This window comes from Stomoxys calcitrans, chromosome 1 (genome assembly GCF_963082655.1).
Source record: "Stomoxys calcitrans chromosome 1, idStoCalc2.1, whole genome shotgun sequence".
Taxonomy (NCBI): Eukaryota; Metazoa; Arthropoda; class Insecta; order Diptera; family Muscidae; genus Stomoxys; species Stomoxys calcitrans.
The window spans coordinates 263177476-263183038 of record NC_081552.1 but is presented as its reverse complement, the minus strand read 5'-3'; the positions used below and the strand labels follow the sequence as shown (position 1 = coordinate 263183038).

General features: G+C 39.1%; 1 non-coding gene across 1 annotated transcript; it reads left to right on the top strand.

The window, feature by feature from the left end:
• The first annotated feature begins 1263 nt into the window (after nt 1-1263).
• LOC131994503 (U1 spliceosomal RNA) lies at nt 1264-1428 on the top strand. Its single transcript, XR_009396793.1, has one exon. It is a non-coding gene; the product is annotated as a U1 spliceosomal RNA (small nuclear RNA).
• The last annotated feature ends 4135 nt before the right edge of the window (nt 1429-5563 follow it).

Below are 5563 nucleotides of genomic sequence, written 5' to 3'. Positions count from 1 at the left end.
AAAATTCAAAATTTCCATTGAAAACCCATTAAAACTCGAAATTTCAGTTGGAAAACTTAAAATGGCTGTATCTCCTTAACCATGCGTCCTAAAGGGAAATGGGCCTTAATTCGTGACTCCATCAAAAAATTAAAAATTTCATTGAAAATCCATTAAAACTCGAAATTTCAGTTGGGAAACTTAAAATGGCTGTATCTCCTTACCCATGCGTCCTAGAGGGAAATGGGCCTTAATTCGTGACTCCATCAAAAAATTCAAAATTTCATTGAAAACCCATTAAAACTCGAAATTTCAGTTAGAAAACTTAAAATGGCTGTATCTCCTTAACTATGCGTCCTAGAGGGAAATGGGCCTTAATTCGTGACTCCATCAAAAAAATCAAAATTTCATTGGAAACCCATTAAAACTCGAAATTTCAGTCGGAAATCTTAAAATGGCTGTATCTCCTAAACTATGCCTCCCTAGGGGAAATGGGCTGTAATTCGTCACTCCATTGTAATGTTGTTATTGCAATAGTAGTCCAGTAGGACAAATACATATACTAGAACTATATCCATATCTGAACTGATTTTTTCAATAGGCTTCGTCTGTAGGCCAAAAATGATTCCCGTTCCAAAATTGAAGATGATCCAATGAAAATTGCGAACTGTACTTTGGACAATGGACAGATAGGCGGACAGACCGACATGCTAAATCGAATCAGAAAATGATGAATCGATCGGTATACTTATCGATTGGTCTGGCTCTCTACCTTCTGGGTGTTACAAGCAAATTCACTAAGTTATGATACCCTGTCCACAGTAGAGGTGTAGGGTATAAAAAATCGTGTAAAATTTCGTACAGATATAAGTTTCTTCAATCCTATAGTGGAGGATGAACAAAAATAATGCAATTCATTTAAACAAAACTCTAAGCAATCTTAGAAGGACAATGTAATTATAAAATGGAAGACAATATAACGCTAACTAGTTTCCCACAATCAGTCTGCATTCTTACTTATAACACCATTTCCTTTAGTGAAATCGGCACATACACTTGGTAAGAAAATTACATTCATCCCTGCGCTGCCTATACCTTCCCATGTGGAAAACCACCACAACATTTCGAAGAAAAATTCTGTATGTGCAATGCCATTTTTAGAAACAATGCAATACAATGGATTTTGGATATTGAAATTGAGGAAGCTATAGTTGTGCCTGTAAAAATTCTCATTTACCTTGCGAATGACTTTGAATAAGATGTTAGAGTTGTGCTGAGGTAAGCATACTTACCTGGCGTAGGGGTTACCGTGATCATGAAGGCGGTTCCCCCGGAGTGAGGCTCGATCATTGCACTTTCGATTAAGTTGACCTCCGCGATTATTCCTAATGTGAATAACTCGTGCGTGCAATTTTTGATAGCCGGGAATGGCGTACGCGCCGTCCCGAATTAAGCAATACATGTCAAAAAAGTAGATTGTAGGAAATAAATGTCTAGAGTGTGGTAAGAAACACTACTTTTCACAAATTTGGTCTATTATTATCGGCGGAGGTTGGCATGTCCGCCAATGACGCTGAACGCCTGTGTTCGAATCCTGGCATTACCTTCAGAAAAAAACAAATTTTTAGCGGGGGTGTTTCTCTCCTTATGACACGTGACGTAAAATTTTTATACCAAGTTCGTACTCTGCTCTTTAATACCTTTCATTTGATATCTTTATTGTCTCAATCGTTAAACATGTGAGTTTGGGTGGGTTTTGGGGTAGGGCGTCCCCCACAGTTTCTTATACAAATGTTGTGTTTTTATTTTGCCACTAGCTGGACCGGGCCCCGAAAAAATATCAGCATCGTACTCTTCTCTCAAATACCATTTATTTAAACCGCATATTGCCATTGGTTTTGAGAGGAGTTTACAGGATGAGGCGTCCCCCAAACACATTGGTTATTAAATTCGTTTTCAAATTCCAAATACCTTTCATTTGAGCCACATATTGGCATGGTCGAAAAATTTTTACCCTTTGGTAGTGTTTCGGGGAAGGGGTGATGCCGTAAATACATGGTCCTACATTTGGATATCAAATTCGTATTCTACTCCCAAATACCTTTATTTGAGCCCCATATTGCGATGGTCACTAAAAAATTGCTGTTTGTGGCATATTTTGGGAAAGGGGCAGACCCCCAGAAAATTGGTCCCGAAAGTGGGTATCAATTCTTGCTCTAGCCCCCAATTCCTTTCATTTAAGCCCACATTGACATGGTCGGAAAATATGTCCGATTTAGGGGCCCTGAAAATATATCAGCAACGTGCTCTATTCTCATATATTTGAACCTCATATTGCCATTGGCCAGTCAGATTCATGGTCTACTCCAAAATACTCTTCATTTGAGCTCAGTTTTTCCATAGTCGGCAAATATGTCCGGTTTGGGGGGGTGTTTTGGGGGATGGGGCGGCCACTCAGTGACTTGGCTTTGACAATATATATCAGATTCGTGTTCTACTCTAAAATACCTCTTATTTGAGCCTCATATTGCAATGGTCAGCAAATATTGGGTTACCCAAACAGTAATTGCAGATTTTTCATATAGTCGGCGTTGACAAATTTTTTTACAGCTTGTGACTCTGTAATTGCATTCTTTCTTCTGTCAGTTATCAGCTGTTACTTTTAGCTTGCTTTAGAAAAAAAAGTGTAAAAAAAGTATATTTGATTAAAGTTCGTACAAAGTTTTATTAAAAATGCATTTACTTTCTTTTAAAAAATCCGCAATTACTTTTTGGGCAACCCATACTTCCTATTTGGGTGGTGTTATGGGGATGGGGTGGTCCCATAGACACTTTTTCCAAACATTGATATAAAATTCATGCTTTACTTCCAAAGATTTGTCATTTGAGCCTCACATTGCTATGGCCGTAAATTTGCCTTCTTGGTCCCATATTTGGATATCAGATTCGTATTCTACATTCAAATACCTTTTATGTAAGCCCCATATTCCCCTGGTCAGTAAATAGGTCCTGTTTGGGGGGTGTTTAGGGGAAGGGTGGACCCCCAGAAACGTGATCCCACATTTCAATATTAGATTCGTATTCTACTCGCAAATATCTTTCATTTGAGTACCATATTGCCATGGTCAGTTAATATGTTCGATTTAGTTGGGTTGGGTTGGTCCGTGTTTTGGTGGTTGGGGTGGTCCTTGGTTTGGTGGTTGGGACCCTATCACTAGGTCCGACAATTCGATATCAGATACGTTTTCTAATCTTAAATACCTTTCATTTGAGTCCCATATTGTCGTGATTGGTGTATATATATATTTGGTAGGTTAAGGGTTGGGGCGGCCCCCCTAGGTACCCCATCCAAAATTTGGATACCAAATTTTTGTTTGTAAGTTACTATAAGAGAGCACACAAAATTTCGCTGAAATCGCACCATCCATCTCCGAGATCTGGCGTTTCTGAGAATTAGGGTAAGGGGGAGGGCCCGCTCCCCCTTTCAGATATCAAAAAATTTAGTACTCTATTTTCACCACGGGATCATTATGCATCGGTTCAGCCGTTTCTGCGTCTATAAGGAACACACAAACAAACAAACAAACACAAATTGATTTTTATACCCTCCACCATAGGATGGGTTTATACTAATTTCGTCATTCTGTTTGAAACACCTCGAAATATGCGTCTGAGACCCCATAAAGTTTATACATTCTTGATTGTCATGTCATTTTAAATCGATCTAGCCATGTCCGTCCGTCTGTCGAAAGCACGCTTACTTTCGAAGGAGTAAAGCTAGCCGCTTAAAATTTTGCACAAATACTTTTTATTAAAGTAGGTAAAGGGTGATTTTTTTGAGGTTAGGATTTTCATGCATTAGTATTTGACAGATCACGTGGGATTTCAGACATGGGGTCAAAGAGAAAGATGCTCAGTATGCTTTGACATTTCATCATGAATAGACTTACTAACGAGCAACGCTTGCAAATCATTGAATTTTATTACCAAAATCAGTGTTCGGTTCGAAATGTGTTCAAATTTTGACAAATTTTGTTCAGCGATGAGGCTCATTTCTGGTTGAATGGCTACGTAAATAAGCAAAATTGCCGCATTTGGAGTGAAGAGCAACCAGAAGCCGTTCAAGAACTGCCCATGCATCCCGAAAAATGCACTGTTTGGTGTGGTTTGTACGCTGGTGGAATCATTGGACCGTATTTTTTCAAAGATGCTGTTGGACGCAACGTTACGGTGAATGAACACATTTCGAACCGAACACTGATTTTGGTAATAAAATTCAATGATTTGCAAGCGTTGCTCGTTAGTAAGTCTATTCATGATGAAATGTCAAAGCATACTGAGCATCTTTCTCTTTGACACCATGTCTGAAATCCCACGTGATCTGTCAAATACTAATGCATGAAAATCCTAACCTCAAAAAAATCACCCTTTAGTTTGGGATTGGAAATGGGCCAAATCGGTCCATGGTTTGATATAGCTGGCATATCAATCGATCTTGGGTCTTGATTTCTTGAGTCTCTAGAGGGCGCAATTCTCATCCGATTTGACTGAAATTTTGCACTTGGTGGGGAAATTTTGCACGTGCACAGGTGTAACTGCCATGTAAAACATTTCCCCCGGCTTGACTTTTTCAAATTCTGTTGTCATAGTACCAACATTTTGGATGTATCGATGTCCTTCAATAGCTGCGCTAGACCCCATCACTTCCCTTCTGTATGGGAAACACAAAAATTTACATTAATGTCACTTGAGAAAAGATACTAAATCAAATTTTCGCAACCAGTTAAATAAATCCCGGGTTGATTTTTCCTGAATAGAATTTACCATATGATTAATGTTGAATCATTGCGTTCGTTACAGGTTCCACATCTTTCTTGTGGCTTCCACTATTCGATAACACCCGTACCAGGGAAGTAATTTGGCATCAAGTGTGCGTTTGTTTGATGCTTTTTCAGATATCCGTCTTCATTGCATACTATCCTCGATATCAATTGGCAAAGTCGTCACACTCGGCTCCATGACGCGTCTTTGTCGGGGGCTAGATATGTGCCGCAATACATACTCCATATACTGGTCTGGTCATGGCATGGAGTAAATTCACATATGATCATGTTAACGTTAATTAATCAGGCAAATAAACAACTTTTTACTTTTGCAGCATTTTCATTTCATTTTCATTTTATTAATCGAAGAGTGGCGGGAAAAGCCCGAATGAGCCACACATAGACTAGACCAACACAACCAAAGCAACTTTGGCGGCTAGGAAGTAAATCGGGAAAAACATTGTGTTAAGGCATATGCAACGTCTCGCAGCACCCAGTGCATGGCAGGCGTATGTATAGAAAAAAAAAACGAAAAATAAAAACAACTACGACAGAATGTAAAAAGTAATATATGTCAAAAGAAATGTGGTTCGATTTAGCTCTGCGACTGCTGCTGCAACATTGGCTTAACGCCAGCCCCCTCCTCATTAGCAAACTGGCCGGGCAACATTGTTATGGGTACGGCGTTTGTCATGCCTCGGCTTTTGAAGTGGTCCATGAGTTATTAATTAATAATTAATTATGTGGTTTTGCTTCAAACG